Below are 16935 nucleotides of genomic sequence, written 5' to 3' on the forward strand. Positions count from 1 at the left end.
GCCTAGACCCTTCTTCAGAAATGCTGAAGAAGGGTCTAGGCCCGAAATGTCAGCCTTCCTGCTCCTATGATGCTGCTTGGCCTGCTGTGTTCATCCAGCTCTGTACCTTGTTGTCATCAGGATTTTATATGTTTCTCTGAGATCCCCCCTCATTCTTCCAAATTCTAGTGAGTACACGTCCAGTTGATCCAGTCTTTCTTCATATGGCAGTCCAATCTGTACACAGTTTGATTTACACAATTAATATCCATCCTCGATGGTGGGCAGTGAATAATGAATAAGTTCTTTGAGTGGAGGAGAATTATAGCTATGCTTGATCATGTCACATCCCAAACTTCACCTACTCACATCAATATCAAACTGCTGCCATTAAAAAGCAATTGAGAGCTGCCAAAAAGTGTCTAATTTCCTCAATGCTGAGGCATTTAGATGAAATATAATACTTCAGCTCCAAATTAGGTTAAATAACAAGAAATGATTAAATGATTGAATCTAAAGCACGGCTAGGTTTTAAGGCTCAGCCAAGCCGAATCTTACTAGTTGCACCACTGATGAGGTAGGACTCACAAAGCTGTCAAAGCTTGTAGTTCATTTCCATGAATGCTAGCCACAGTTACGTAATAACTAGGGACTTAACTTGAGATTACCAGGGTCATGTTAATTCAAGTTAAACAACATTCTGCAAAACTGAGAAACGATGATTAGCTACTTAAATTCATTGGACAAATGCTAAATGTTAAAACCTTTGCTCATAAATTACTGTACAGATACATTTCAATTTCTTTGCCAACATTTTTTTGTTCTTTCAATTTTAAAACCTCAAGGCAGCTTTAATGCATGAACTAATACATGATTCTATTAAATCTCTTTTGAGGTTATGACTGAACATTTGGCATTTGAGAAAACATTCAGCCACATTAAGCCATGATCATTATTGAAATTCTGGAGCAGGTTCAAAGGGCTGAATGGCCTACTTCTGCTTTGTTTCTATTATGCGACAGCACATAATTAATGAGATTCTCAGATTGAATCCTAGGTGTGAACTTCAAGCACAATTTAAACTCCAACTTTCACCTTTTCATTTATAAGTTGTAGAAGACCATTCAGCAGCCATGTCTACACCCAGCTGAAACAAACTTCCTATACCATGGGAACTTAGGATAAAAATGAACTGTTGTCACAATTTCTTTTTTAAGCATCAAGTTATCATAGACATTAAATGTCACTAAGATCCATAATATTCTCATTGATGAGTTAACTCATTGTAAACATGCAGGTCTGCTAAACACATTTTTCTTAAACCAGGGGTCTCTGCATATCTTCCAATCTGATTAATTAAACAACAGTCCAACAGAGGAAAATTGATACCACAAAGCTGGAGAGTTGAAAAATGAAATAACTTCCCATAACAGGGCAGTTGAATATGTTGCATTCCAAGGCCTGGAATGCATTAGACTTCAGGTCATTTCTCATCTTCAACCCATGGAGCACTGACTACTGCCTTTGGGAGACATTAAAGCAGAGAGGTGGCAGAAACATTAGTAGATTATTTCACTTTCTTATGTACCTGAGAGGCAGAGGAGGGCGGATATGACACTGAATGATGAGATGAAAGACAACGTCAGTATATTTAAAAATGTCAAGTATGGGGTGTGCAGAAAAAACTGAAAAGGTTAAAAACAGAGGATTGGAACAATGGGAGCATTTTCAGGATGGCAAACTATAACTAGTGGAGAGCCACAGGGATCAGTGCTGGGGCCACAATTATTTACAATGTATATTAATGACTTGAATGAGGAAATTGAATGCATTATTGCCAAGTTTGCAGATGACACAGAAATAGGTGGGAAGGCAAATGGTGAGGATGACACAAAGAAGATGCATGGGGATACAGACAGGTTAAGCGAGTAGGTTAAAACTTGGCAGATAGAATAGCCTGTGGGAAAATATGAGGTTAAGCAGAAAGAATAGAGGACCTGAATATCATTTGCATGCAGGAAGCGGCAGCAAAGATGGAATCCCCTTCAAGGAAGCACAAAAAGCTAGCAGCCATGTTCAATGAGTAGTAGGGAAGGCAAAAAGAACGTTGGCCTTTATTTCAAAGGGGATGTTTGCTAAAACTGTACCAGGCACTGATCTGACCACAGCTGGAATAATGTGAACAGTTTCAGGTCCCTTATCTAAGGAAAGATATACTGACATTGGAGGCAGACAGAGAAAGTTTGCTAGGCTGATCAGAGGTAGGGATGGAGTGTTCTGTGAGGAGAAGTTGAGTAGTTTAGACCATTTCTTATTGGAATATAGAAGAATGAGGGACAACCTTACTGAAACATACAGGATTCTTAGGGGATTTGACAGGGGAGATGCAGAAAGGTTGTTTGCCTTTCTGTGATGATGAAAAAGGGGTCACCCAGAATAAGGAATTACTTCAGTTAGAGCGAAGTGAATTAATGGAATATTTTATTGCAATGGGCTGTCGAAGCTGGTTCATTGAGCATACTTAAGTCTGAGAGAGACAAGTTTTTGATTAGTAAGGGAATTAAGGATGAGGTGAGTAAGATAGAAAGTGGAAATGGGAATTATCAGATCAGCAATGAATTCATTGAATGACTGAGCAGACATGATGGGCTGAATGGCCTACTCCTAGGTCTTATGGTGTTGTGGAATGCATTTTGGTAGAAACAAGGTCACTAGCTATTTGGAAGATGCAAATCTGGTTGGAAAATGAACAAAAGGGAATCAGGCTCCAAATATACCAAGGCCTAATAGATGCATCATAGGAAGGTCACAAAAAAAAGGAATTTGCCTTTATTTCTAGAGAAACAGAATTGAAAAGCAGGAAAGTTGTGCTAAATCTGTATTGGAACTTGTATGAACCACACAGATTCTCAAGGACAAAATTGTATTAAGGATATAGAGTCACTGAAGATGATGCAGAGTGGATTAACACAGACAATTCCAGAAATGTGTGGGGTGTAAATACCAGGAAAAGATTGACAGGCTGGGGCTCTTTGCTTTTGAAGAAGAAAGGATAAACGGTGATCCTATGCAGGTTTTTACAATTGTGAACATTTTTATAGACTACTTGTCAGAAAGAACTTAAGGGGAGATCGTCAATAAGATAGTCATTGAGTCATAGAGTCATAAAGCATGGAGACAGATCCTTTGGTCCAACCGGTCCATGCCGACCATAATCCCAAACTAAACTGGTCCCACCTGCCTGTGCTTGGCCCATATCCCTCCAAACATTTCTTATCCGCAAAGTTATCCAAATGCCTTTTAAATGTTGTAATTGTACCCACATCCACCACTTTCTCTGGAATTTCATTCCATAGGCGAACCACTCTCTGTGTAAAAAAAGTTGCCCCTCATATTTTTCAAATCTTTCTTCTCTCACCTTAAAAATATGCCCCTGGTCTTGAAATCCCTCACCCTAGGGAAAAGACACTTGCCATTCACCTTATCTATGTCCCTCATGAATTTATAAACCTCTACAAGGTCACCCCTCAACTTCTTACACAACCAAACCAGGATTCAGACATAAGACATTTACCTAAATTGTGGTGAGAGTGTGCAATTTGCCACCACAGAGAACAGTTTAAGTGAATGGCATTGATGTGTTTAAGGGGAAGTTAGACACACATTTGAGAGATAAGGGAACACTGGGTAATGGCTGTAGGTTTAGACAAGAGAGGATGGGAGGAGGCTTGAGTGGAGCATAAACAACAGCATAGTCTGGTTGGGGATAGTACGAACTGCAGATGCTGGAGTCAGAGATAACACAGTGAGGAGCAGGAGGAACACAACAGGCCAGGCAGCATCAGAGGAGTAGGAAAACTGACATTTCGGATCGGTACCCTTCTTCAGAAATCTGGTTGGGCCAAGTGTCCTGTTTCTGTGCTGTACATTCCTATCAAAGATTGAAGTCAAGATTAGAGGACTTTGTTGTTGGGCCAGTAATAAGATGTTGCTTCTTTATGTTGCATACGTAGAGAAACATGAAACACAGGAGCAGGAGGAGACCATTTGGCCCTTTGTGCATCCCACAGGTCTGCCAGCCTGGATACTGGTCAATGCCAGCTGCACAAACATTGCCTGCTCTTTCCCAGAAATAGCAGAGGCAATTCTAAACCATTTCGTGGTCGGTTTTGCGAGGCTTTGTAAATGGGAAGGTCAGCATCGCTCAGGGCTTTTCCCATCTTACAGTGCACAATGGCATCACAGCAAATGGACCAATGTGGTCACAATCTTTCAGAAAGCCCATGAAGCAGAGAAGACCTGGGCCATTGGGTTACAATGTGATATAGTCTGGCCGTGACAGACAGTTGACGAGAAATCGATGGAAACCAATGTGTGATCTCTCTGTGTGGGCTAGCACATTAAGAACTTGCCAGCTAACGCAACCAGAAAAACAATCAAATGCCAAAAAGAAGCCTCCCAGTCCACGGAACATCCATCAACTGAAAGATGTGCAGGTTAGGGTGGATTGGCTGTGCTAAATTGTCCCGTAGTGTTCAGGGATGTGCAGGTTAGGGTGGATTGGCCATGCTAAATTACCCCATAGTGTTCAGGGGTGTGTAGATTAGGTGTGTCAGCCATGGGAAATGCAGGGTTAAAGGGAAAGGGTAGGGGGATGGGTCAGGGTGGGATACTCTTCAGACGGTCAGTCTGGGTTTGTTGGGCCGAATGGCCTGTTTCCATGACGTAGGGATTCTATTCTATTCTACCTACTGAAAGAGACAACTTCATTCCTGATTGAGAGGACAGTGAAGAAAACCGATCTCATTGGGATAGTTCCTGTTTGATCTGGGAATGTAGCAAGGATTAATGTGGATTTTAACAGAGTTTTGGTCAAAAGAAAAAGAAGCTACCGATGTTGAAGAAGTAAAAACAAATCAAACATTTTGAAAAGTGTGAGTTAGCAACTTTAAAAAGAAAGAGTCGTGAAAATTTCTCATATAGATCAAGCATCTTTAAATACAAATTGTGTATTTGATAGCATTCCCAAGGCCTTTTACTGAAGTGACATGGGGAATGAATCAATGGCATTTAATTGGAGATACCACAAAGTGAGGGGCTTTGAGAAAGGCTTTGATGGACTCAATGAAGACAGTGTGGATTGACTCAGCTAAGCATTTTATCTTATTAAGTACACACAGAAGGTTTGTTTTCCCAATCTCTGAGCCAGAAGGCTTGGATTCAAGTCCCACCTGCTCCAGAGGTGAGTCATTACATCCCTGAACAGGGTGATTAGAAAATATCTGAAGAAGGATCACTGGACTCCAAACATTAACTCTGTTTTTCTCTCTCCACAGTCGCTGCCAGAAGTTCTTCAGCAAATTCTGCTTTTGTTGCAATTAAGTACATGCTCCAAGTGTGCCCAAGAGCTTAGATACTGGATAAAATTTATCACTATCCAACATCAGGATTATCTGTTCCTTTATCTCCTTGCTGTTTGGTGGAACATTGTGTATGAAAATCGGCTGAAGCTCTTCCCAACATTTCAACACCTTAATAAAAAAAATTCACTGGCCATGCCTTTCATGGTGTGGAAAGATTGTGAGAGGTGCTATATCAATGCAAACACATTCCTCCTTTCACAAATCATTGGCTGTACCCAGTGTTTCTCCAAGTTGAAGAATATTCCAATTGAAACGCAGTATTTACAACATGAAACATCAGGCTGAGAATAAAGTTTTCAGTCACTGTCACCTTTAACACAGTCAGCCTGGTTCATATTTATCAAATGGAATGTTTTTACTTTGCGAAATTCCTTTTAGAAAAGTGGCGTTGTCTTAAATGCATTAAACTCTGGGAAATCATCGAAAAACAAATCACGATTTAACGTAAAATAACACCTCTCACAGTCTTTCCAAAGCATGACCATGAAGTTTTTTTTTTAATTGAGGTGTCGGGGATAAAAAAAGAACTTCAGCCGATTTTCGGACACAATGGGCCAGGAGGGATAATCTGATGGGGTTGTAGACTCAGTTGGGAAATCTCAAAGGCACCTGTAAAGTGAAGAAGCGGCGTCAGACCGGGGGTAGGAGCAAGATCTGGGTACACACGGTATTGACTCACCTCCTCCAGCAGCCTGCTTGGAAAATTGCAGCTCTCCCCTCGCAGTCTCACCCACAGTGAGCCATGGCCATGCAGTTCCGTTCGCCACCCCCTTGTTATCTTGTGGAGGGTTTTTTTTTGTTGTTGCTGGTTCTTGGAAAAAAACAGCTCGAATTGCAGTTCTGGCTCTGTGCCCTTAGCTCAGGAGTTAAAGGGATAAGTTTAGTTTAAAATCCTTTGCAGACAGAGGAGCAGTGAGAGAGAGTGGTTGACCCGGCGACACACTTCGTTCCACTTTGAGTAACTGCTGTGGGCTTGACCAAGAAAGGTAAAGGAGATGGAACTGTGTTTGGGTGGGAACATTGAGTCCATCCCATCCCTCATTGTTCGGAAGTTAGTGTCACTTCTCTCCGCATGTTAGGGCAAGTTTCGACACTTCGAGGAAGGGAACATGTCAAACAAGTCTGGGAATAGCGACTGAGGTTTCTTGGGTGAGGCAGGAGATTTCAACATGTTGCCAATTCTGGTGACAGACCTTTGGCGAGGGCGGACACAGCCAATGACACCAGAATCCTGTAAATTTTAATCCAACCCTGTCGGTCCCTGGGGATTGCCAGCAGGCTGACACAGTATGAGGGGGTGGAGTCCCAAAATACTGAGGGGCAAATATACCGTGTGTGCACACCAGTTAGGAGCAGAGTGGGCCATTGAGACCATCAAGCCTACTCCACCTTTGGATAAGATCATGACTAAACAGATGAAGGAGTGGGGGCATCTTTGAGTCATAGAGTTGTACAGCATGGAAACAGACCCTTCAGTCCAACTTTTTTTCCTTTATTCATTCACAGGATGAGGCGCGTCGCTGGCTAGGCAGCATTTATTGCCCATCCCTAATTGCCCAGAGGGCAATTAGGAGTCAACCACATTGCTGTGGAATTGGAGTCACATGTAGGCCAGACCAGGTAAGGATAGCAGTTTCCTTCTCTAAAGGACATTAGTGAATCAGATTTCCTTTTTTCTTGACAATCAATTCACAGTCATCGTTAAATTCTTAATTCCAGATATTTTATTGAATTCAAATTCCACCAGCCGCCATGGTAGGATTTGAACCTGGGTCCCCAGAATATATCTGAGTCTCTGGATAATAATACCACTATCAATAATACCACTAGGCCATCACCTCCCTGCCCTGATTTGCCTTTCCAAATGCAGCTGTTCGGCCATGCCGACCAGATATCCTGAAATAATCTAGTCCCATTTGCTAGCATTTGGCCCATACCCCTCTAAACTCTTCCTATTCGTATACTCATCCAGACACCTTTTAAATGTTGTTATTGTACCAGTCTCCACCACTTCCTCTGGCAGGTCGTTCCATATATGCACCACCCTCTGCATGAAAAAGTTGCCTCCTTAGGTCCATTTTAAATCTTTCCCTCTCACCTGAAATCTATGCCCTCTAGTTTTGGACTCCCCCACTCCAAGGAAAAGACCTTGTCTATTTACCCTATCCATGCCCTTAATGATTTTATAAACCTCTACAAGGTCACCCCTCAGCCTCCAACGCTCCAGAGAAAATAGTCCCAGCCTATTCAGCCTCTCCCAATAACTGAATACCTCCAACCCTGGCAACATCCTTGTAAATCTTTTCTGAACCCTTTCAAGTTTCACAACATCTTTCCTATAGGAGGGAGACCAGAATTGCATGCAGTATTCCAAAAGTGGCCTAACCAATGTCCTGTACACCTGTAACATGACCTTCCAACTCCTATTCTCAATGCGCTGACCAATAAAGATAAGCATACCCAACACCTTCTTCACTATCCTGTTTATCTGCAACTCCACTTTCAAGGAACTATGAACCTGCACTCCAAGGTCTCTTGGTTCAGCAACACTCCCCAGGACCTTACGATTAAGTGTATAAGTTATTGCCTTTCCAAAATGCAGCACCTCACATCTATCTAAACTCCACCTGCCACTCCTTGGCCCATTGGCTCATCAGATCAAGATCCCGTTGTACTCTGAGGTAACCTTCTTCGCTGTCCATTACACCTCCAGTTTTGTCATCTGCAAACTTACTAACCACACCTCCTAGGTCCACATCCAAATAATTTATATAAATGACAAAAAGCTGTGGACCCAGCACCAATTCTTGTAGCACACCGCTGGTCACAGGTCTCCAGTCTGAAAAACAACCTTTCACCACCACCCTCTGTCTTCTACCTTTGAGCCAGTTCAGTATCCAAATGGCTAGTTCTCCCTGTATTCCATGTGATCTAACCTTGCTAACCTGTCTATCCTGAGGAACCTTGTGGAGTGCTTGTAGACACCTAAACAATTCTAACAGGGACTAAACATGGTGAAGGAATGAAGGATGGTGCCGATGACCAGGGAGTCCAGAACTAGGGGTCACAGTCTGAAGATATGTGGGAATTCTCTGCCACAGAAAAGTAGTTCAGGCCAAACATTGAAAGTTTCCAAGAAGGAGTTAGATATAGTTCTTAGGGCCAAAGGGATGAGGAGAGAGCAGGACTTGGATGATCAGCCATGATCATATTGAATGGCAGAGCAGGCTTGAAGGGCTGAATGGTCTATTCCTGCACCTGTTTTTTTTCTGTGACTCTGGTCTTAACTCCACTTTTTTTCCCTGTTTCCTGTAACCCCTGGCGGACTGAGCCAGAGGAGGCGAAAGTCTTTTTCATTTTGGACAGTGGGATAAACAAGATGGCGGTAGTGGAGTAGGCTCTTGAGTAAGGGTATGATCCATTCTGTCCGCTTTTCATTTTTATTTCCTTTTCTTGCTTATTTTCTCTGTTTTTTAGTTTTTTTTAACTTACCTTCTGAAGAGAGCTCACTCGTGGAGGCAGCGGGGGGTTGGGTGTGGGGTGTGCGGGTGACAGAATGGCAGCGGCTGGGGCCCCAGTGGCAGTCAGCTGCATAGCAACTGACAAATCCCAGTGAGATTTGCCCAGCACAGGTGAAAGCTTGGCCAGAACAGGGGAGAGCGAGCCCTCCTGGGGAAGGACCAGCATGTAGCCCGTCGTCTTATTGAATGGCAGAGCAGGCTGAATGGCCCATTCCTGCTCCTGTGTTCCTGTGCCTGGCCAGTTCCGTTGCATTACTAATAGGTTGACTACTCCAAAATTTTATTGTGAATAGGACTAACAAGCAAGTCGTTGTGTAACTAAATCAGTGACCATAAGACTATAGGCCATTGGAGCAGAATTAGGTCACTCGGCCCATCACATTTGCCCCTCCGTTCAATCATGGCTGGTATGTTTCTCAACCCCATTCTCGGGCCTTCTGCCCCTAACTCTAATCCCCTTACCCATCAAGAACCTGTGGATCAGGAATATAAAAGGGGCATAAAACACAGTCGCTGGAAAAGCTCAGCAGGTCTGGCAGCATCTGTGAAGGAAAAAACAAAGTTAACATTTTGGGTCTGGTGACCCTTCCTGAGGAAGGTTCTGAGGAAGGGTCACCGGACCCGAAACATTAACTCTGATTTTTTCCTTCACTGATGCTGCCAGATCTGCTGAGCTTTTCCAGCAACTTCTGTTTTTGTTCCTGATTTACAGCATCCGCAGTTCTTTCGTTTTTTTTTATTTATGTAAAAGGGGAACAGTGGCCTTGATCAAAGCTGTCCTGCAATGTTTTCTCCACTATACACAGGAACAGAAGATGTCATTAAAACATGCTTCCTGTGACTGAAGTTAATGCTGAGTCACAAAAAGGAAAGGCCCAGTCAATCCATCAGGAGGTGGCAAATACAAAGACCATCTCTTCACTCTGCCCCTACTCTGTGTTGTTCACAAACGTTGATGCATGAAGCCACAAATTTCATTTTTATTCTTTGCAGCACCTTCAATGGAATTCCAAAGCAGTTTAAGTGATGTTGACTTATGTGTCTCAGCCTTTGTGGACCAATAGTCATTGATTGGCTGAGGATTTATTGTGGTTGATAAAGTCTTTAATCCCTCACTATTGATATTATTGGCAACTTCCGTGCTCTGACTGATGCCGATATGTTCATTCAGTTGAAATGCAATGTCCTGTGATGAAAACCAGAATGATTAAAAAGTAGTCTGCTCTCAGATCATTGTAAAATGCTGAATGACATCTCTTGGAGTACCAATAGTTGTTTGGTCACACAAAACTTGAGTTTTGCTGAAAAAAGCTACATTTTGTCAAAAACTTTTTATTTTGCACTCATCAGGATGTTCCACAAGAATACCACTTCAAAAGGAAAATGACACTTATACTGCATGAGAAAAAATGTTGTTTGATTGGAAAGGGGACTCTGATTGTTGGAGGCATTGCTATAAAGAATGTATCAGTTAATGATAACTGACATTTAGCTGCCAAGTTTTGTTTAAATTTTAAATCAGGTAGATTGACTGTGATTTCTTCCTCGGCATTCCCAGAATTTCTTTTGCTTACTCATGGAATGTGGGCATCATTGGCTGGGCCAGTGTTTATTGTCCATTCCTAGTTACCCTTGAGAAGGTGGTGATGAGCTGCCTTCTTGAACCGCTGCAGTCCATGCACTGTAAGTAGACCCACAATGCCCTTAAGGAGGGAATTCCAGGATTTTGAACCAACCACAGTGAAGGAACAGTGATATATTTCCCAAGTCAGGGTGGTGAGTGGCTTGGAGGGGAACTTGCAGGGGGTGGTGTTCCCAGGTATCTGCTGCCCTTGTTTTGCTAGACGGAAGGGGTTATGGGTTTGGAAGGTACTGTCTGAGGAAATCCTGTGCTATTGGAGATAATTCTGATTGTGGAGACTTGGCTTTAAGAGGGACAGGACTGAAAGCTGAATGTCCCAAGTTTTTGATGCTTCAGGTGTGATAGAAAGTGAGGTAAAGGGGTAGGGGAATTGCACAGCTGTACTGGGGAAGCATACATCAGAGGACTTGCACAATGAGGCAATATGGGTAGAACTCAGGAATAGGAAAGATAAAATCAGCTGAGGATATACTACAGGCCTCCCAACAGCCAGCGGGAGATAGAGGAGAGAATGTATAGGCAGATTTTGGAAAGATGTAAAAACAGCAGGGTTGTTGTGATGGGTGGTTTTAACTTCCCCTGTATTGACTGGGACTCAGTACGTACTTGGGGCTTGGATGGGGCAGAAATTGGAAGGACCATTCAGGAGGGATTATTGATACAGTACGTAATCAGTCCAACCAGGGAAGGGGTTATACTGGAACAAAAACAGAAGTTGCTGGAAAAGCTCAGCAGGTCTGGCAGCATCTGTGAAGGAGAAAACAGAGTGAAGTTTCAGTGGGAGAGCATTTTGGGAGGAGTGACCACAATACCGTGAGTTTTAAGATACTCGTGGATAGGTAGAACATAGTCCGTGGGTGAAGGTGTTAAAATGGGGGAAGGCGAACTACAGCAATATTACGCAGGAACTGGAGAATATTGATTGGAGGTGGCTGATGGAAGGTAAATCCACATTGGACATGTGTGAGTATTTCAAACAGCAGTTGATAAAAGTTCAGGAGCGGCACGTTCCTGTGAGAACAAAGGATAGATATGGGCAAGTTACATCAACCTTGGATGACTAGGGATGTCATGACTTTGGTCAGAATAAAAAGGGAGCATGCGTAAGGTCTAGGAGGATGGGAACTGATGAAGCCCTTTGAAGTATATAAGGAAAGTAGGAAAGAACTTAAACAAGGAATTAGAAGGGCTAAAGGGGTCATGAAAAGTCATTAGCAAACAGGATTAAGGATAATCCCAAGGCTTTTTATACATATATAAAAATGCAAGAGGATAGCCAAGGAAAGGATTGGCTCACTCAAGGACAAAGGAGGGAATCTACATGTGGAGCCAGAAGAGATAGATAAGATCCTAAACGAATACATTGTGTTGGTATTCACCAAAGAGAAGGAATTGTTGGAGGATGATCTCGAAAGGGACTGTCGAGTTTCTAAGCCAAGTTGCTATTAAAAAGGAAGAGGTGTTGTGTGTCTTAAAAAGTATTAAGGTAGATAAGTCCCTGGGTCCTGATGGGATCTATCCTAGAATATTGAGGGGGACAAGCGAATAAATTGATGGAGCATTGACAGACATCTTTGTATCCTCTTTGGCCACAGGTGAGGTCCCAGAAGGGTAGCAGAGATAATACAGGAAATTATAGGCCCTTGAGTCTCACGTTGGTGGTAGGGAAGTTGTTGGAAAAGATTCTCAGGAACAGGATCTATCTGCATTTAGAAGCGAATGGACTTACTAACAATAGGTGTGTGGGAGAGATCATGTCTCACTAACTTGATTGAGTTTTTGCAGAAGGTGACGAAGATGATTGATGAGAGAAAAGCGGTTGTTGTAGTCTACATGGACTTCAGGAAAGGTTCTGACAAGGTCTCTCATGTCAGACTGGTATAAAAGGTGAAGTCATATGGTATCAGGGTGAATTGGCAAGATGGATACAGAACTGGCTTAGTCATAAGAGACAGATGGTAATGGTAGAAAGATGCTTTTCAGAATGAAGGCTTGTGACTAGTGGTGCTCTACAGGGATCAGTGCTGGGACCTCTGCTGTTCATGGTCTACATAAATGATTTGGAGGAAAAAGTGGCAGGTCTGATTAGTAAGTTTGCAGATGATACAAAGATTGTTGGAGTTGCGTATAGTGAGGAGGATTGTCAGAGGATGCAACAGGATATAGATCATTTGGAGGAATGGGCAGAAAAATGGCAAATGGAGTTTAATCTGGACAAATGTGAGGTGATGCATTTTGGAAGGTCAAGTACAGGTCGAAATTATACAGTGAATGGCAAAGCCCTTAGGAGTATTGATGTGCAGAGGGATCTGGGTGCATAGGTCCACAGATCACCGAAGGTGGTAGTGCATGTAGATAAGGTAATAAAAAAGGCCTATGACATGCTTGCCTTCATTGGAAGGGGCATTGAGTATAAGGATAGACAAGTTATGCTGCAGCTTTATAGAACTTTGGCAGCATGGTGATTCAGAGGCTAGCATTGCTGCCTCACAGCGCCAGGGACCCAGGTTCAATTCCACCCTCGGGCAACTGTCTGTGTGGAGTTTGCACATTCTCCCTGCGTCTGCGTGGGTTTCCTCTGGGTGCTCTGGTTTCCGCCCACAGTCCAAAGACGTGCAGGCTACGTGGATTGGCCATGCTCCATTGCCCGTAGTGTCCAGGGATGTGTAGGTTAGGTGGGTTATAGGTACGAAGGGGTTGGGGTGGAATGCGTTGAGGATCTGTGTGGACTTGTTGGGCCAAAGAGCCTGTTTCCACACTGTAGGGATTCTATGAAACTTTGGAATATTGTGTACAGTTCTGGTCACCATACTACCAGAAGGATGGAGAGGGTACAGAAAAGGTTTACCAGGATGTTGCCTGGTATGGGGGAATTTTAGCAATTAAGAATGGTTGGATAGACTGGGCTTATTTTCGCTGGAATGCAGGAGGTGACCTGATAGAAGTTTATAAGATTTTGAATGGCATGGATAGAGTGGAAAGCGTGAGGTGTTTTCCCAGGGTGGAGGAGTCAATTATTAGCAAACACAGGTTCAAGGTGCAGGAGGGGAAGAGGTGTGCAAGGCACATCTTTCACACAAAGGGTGGTGAGTGCTTGGAACGTGCTGCCAGAGGAGGTGGTGGAAACAGTCACAATAGCAGCATTAAAGAAGCATCTGGACAAAAACATGAATAGGAAGGGAATAGACGGATACAGATCCTGTAAGCAAAGGCAGTTTTAGGGGTATGGAAAGGCAAAATGTGTCAGCACAGGCTTGGGGGACTGAACAGCCTGTTCCTGTGCTCTTTGTTCTATAATTGGCTTCTGGCTAACCCCTTCACTGAGTACTTCCTTCACTTGTTTTTATTTTGGACATGCATTTTACTGACAATTTCTCTCTCCGCATTTTAAGAGAGACGTTTCATTTCAGGTATATGAGATTTGAGGATCATTTCTGTTGGCAGCTCTGCTTATACTTCAGTAGATCGCTCTGTACTTCCATTCATTGAAACATAGAAGGCCATTCAGCCCAATGTAGCCATGCTGAAAAAATATTTAATTATTTATCCAACCATGGAGAAAAATCACCAGCATGTACAGGTTCGCAGAGTGGAGTTTTCGGTGTGTGTTATCCTGTAGAACTCTACCTGCAAAGGAGAGGCAAAGGTTAATGGATAGCAGTTTATCACATGCTGCAGTGGGGTATCAAATTAATTATGTCAATTTGCTGTCTGAAGTTTACTGCTGAAAAAGATAGTCTTGAGAATAGTTACACTTCAGAATGGTGTACAGAATAGTAAAATTGATACAGGCGTTCATTTTGCTTTCATTCTGAGGATTTGGGTATCACTAATTTACTAGCCAGCACCAGTTGCCCTTGAGAAGGTGGTAGTGAGCTGCCTTCTCGAACCGCTGCAGTCTGTGTGCTGTAGGTAGACCCACAATGCCATTAGGGAGGGAATTTTGATCCAACAATAATGAAGAAACAGTGGTATATTTCCAAGTCAGGACGGTGAGTAGTTTGGAGGGAACTAGCAGGATGTGGTATTCCGATGTATCTAGACGGTCAAGCTGTACGGAGCTATCAAAGGAGCTTGGGTCACATGGCTGGTGGAGGTTAGTGCAGAGAGGTGTGAAAGAATGCATTTTGTGAGGTCCATAATGGGGAGGACTGTATCTATATGTATAAAGAAATGGATCAAATTGGAAAGTGCAGATGAGCAGAGATGTTCTGGTATCCAGGCATACAAATAGATTCATAGAGATGTACAGATGAAGGGAAACAGACCCTTTGGTCCAACTTGTACATGCTGACCAGATATCCTAAATTTATCTAGCCCCATTTACTAGCATTTGGCCCATATCCTTCTAAACCCTTCCTGTTCACGTACCCATCCAGATGCCTTGAAATCTTAAAAAGATGTAAGAGCAAGTTGATTAGCCGCTTAAAGAAGCACCTGGGTTTATAAAGAGAGGAATAGAAATATAAAGCCAAAGCTCCCTCCAAGCCATTCACCATTCTGACTTGGAACTATGTCCTGGAAGATTAATGTTCGAACTTTATAAATCACTGGTGAGGCCTCAGCTGGAATTATTGTGGACAGTACTGGGATTCACAATTTCTGAGCTACAGATGAATCCTCCTGGAATGCTTTACAGAGGATAAGGACCATCAATTTGGGTGGGAGGGGGAGGGGTGGGATTTGGACTGTTGTCCAGGAAACAGGAAAGTTACAGGAAACCTTTGAGATGATGAGGTTTCAATAGAGCATGTGATGAGAAATTAATCCCTTTGGTGAGTGGGTGAGTCATAGTTACCATTGACTTAAAATCATTGGGAAAGGATGCATGGAGAGATGAGGAGAAATGTTTCCACCCAGAGTTTAAGATCTTCAATGCACATTTTGAAAAGGTGCTGAAAGTATTCTGCTTTATTTTATCCATGAAGGCTTGTTTTTAGTTAAAAGAGGTTTTAAAAATAAATAATTAGAAAAATTAAGTCAGCTATACAATCAGATGGTGCTTAGAGCAATGAGTTTGAATAGGTATTTGGCAATTAACCTGCTCAGAGATTATCACACATTTCTGGAGCAGGTGAGACTTGAACCTTGGCCTCCTGGCTTAGAGGTACCGGGCACTACCACAACAGCACTTGCAATGAGTTTTAATAAGCTATCTCACAGCAGACACCTCTTTGTGAATTCCCAGTTTTGAGGCATGGGGGCAGAAGATAGAAGGTGAATACTCTCGCTTTTCCCAATGTCACTGTTGAAAAGGATGCCCTCTTTGTAGAGAGGCTAGTGGTCAAAGAAGAGCTTTTTCAGATTTAGTGCACAATGTGGTGCAGTACTTGGGAAACGGATAATAATGACCCATAAAGAACTAGATACTTGGCAAAATCCAACTACACAGGCATGAAGCCCACATGTTTCCTTATTTCGCTGCCCTTTGGAGTTTTCTTATCAATGGTTCCAATCTGACAGATTGCCCCAAGTCACTAATCGTACAATATTTTGTTTATTTTGCCTGTAAACCTAACTATGAGAAGGGGAAGGTCAGCAGTCTCACGGGAACTCCCCAATCTCACCTCCAATTTTCACATACCATCCCAATTCGGTGATATATACCGTCCCTTAGCCTTCATCACAATGGATCACAATCCTACAAAGTCCCATTTAACTGCACCATGTTGCTCCTTCAGCACATGGACTGTGGTGGTTCAAGAAAGCATCTCACCCACCACCTTCTCAAAGGGAACCAGGGGTGGGAGATGAATGTTGGCCTTGCTGGTGACACATGTCAAAGAAACAACTTTTTTTTAAAAAATCTACCAAAAATGAACAGGGTGAACATTTTGAGATTGTAAGAACTGCCAATGCTGGAGTCAGAGATAACACAGTGTGGAGCTGGAGGAGCACAGCAGGCCAGGCAGCATCAGAGGAACAAGAAAGCCGATGTTTTGGTTCGGGACCCTTCTTCAGAAAAGTCCTGACCCGAAACATCAGATTTCCTGCTCCTCTGATGCTGCCTGGCCTGCTGTGTTCCTCCAGCTCCACACGGTGTTACAGGTGAACATTTTGAACTGTGGTATGTGTTACAGATGTTTGAACTCAGATCCTATTGCAATTCAAATACCTGAAAATAAATAAATTCCATTTATATTGCATTTTTCAGAGCATCAGGGCATCCCAAAGTGCTGCAAAGCTATTTCTAAAGTATAGTCACTGTTGAAATGTAATATCAGAGGGTATATTTCTCCATGGAAAAACTTGAAACTTTTCTTCAAATACTCACCCAATGAAGCTGAATAAACGTCAATTACTTTTTGGTTATTACTGAGACAGAAAATCATCTGATCTGAACAGATTAATACAGTTTAATCTCAAGAAA

The 16935-nt window shown here is 42.7% G+C and overlaps 1 protein-coding gene across 1 annotated transcript in view; it reads right to left on the reverse strand.

The window, feature by feature from the left end:
* LOC109924871 (lysophosphatidic acid receptor 3-like) overlaps positions 1-6439 on the reverse strand; it is a 38113-nt gene extending 31674 nt beyond the window's left edge. The window contains exon 1 of the mRNA XM_048602264.1: positions 6082-6439. The gene's annotated coding sequence lies outside the window, so the exon portion shown is untranslated. The remainder of the gene's footprint in view (positions 1-6081) is intronic.
* Positions 6440-16935: the final 10496 nt, after the last annotated feature.

The sequence above is a fragment of the Rhincodon typus genome, chromosome 10 (assembly GCF_021869965.1).
Source record: "Rhincodon typus isolate 14 chromosome 10, sRhiTyp1.1, whole genome shotgun sequence".
NCBI classification, from domain to species: domain Eukaryota; kingdom Metazoa; phylum Chordata; class Chondrichthyes; order Orectolobiformes; family Rhincodontidae; genus Rhincodon; species Rhincodon typus.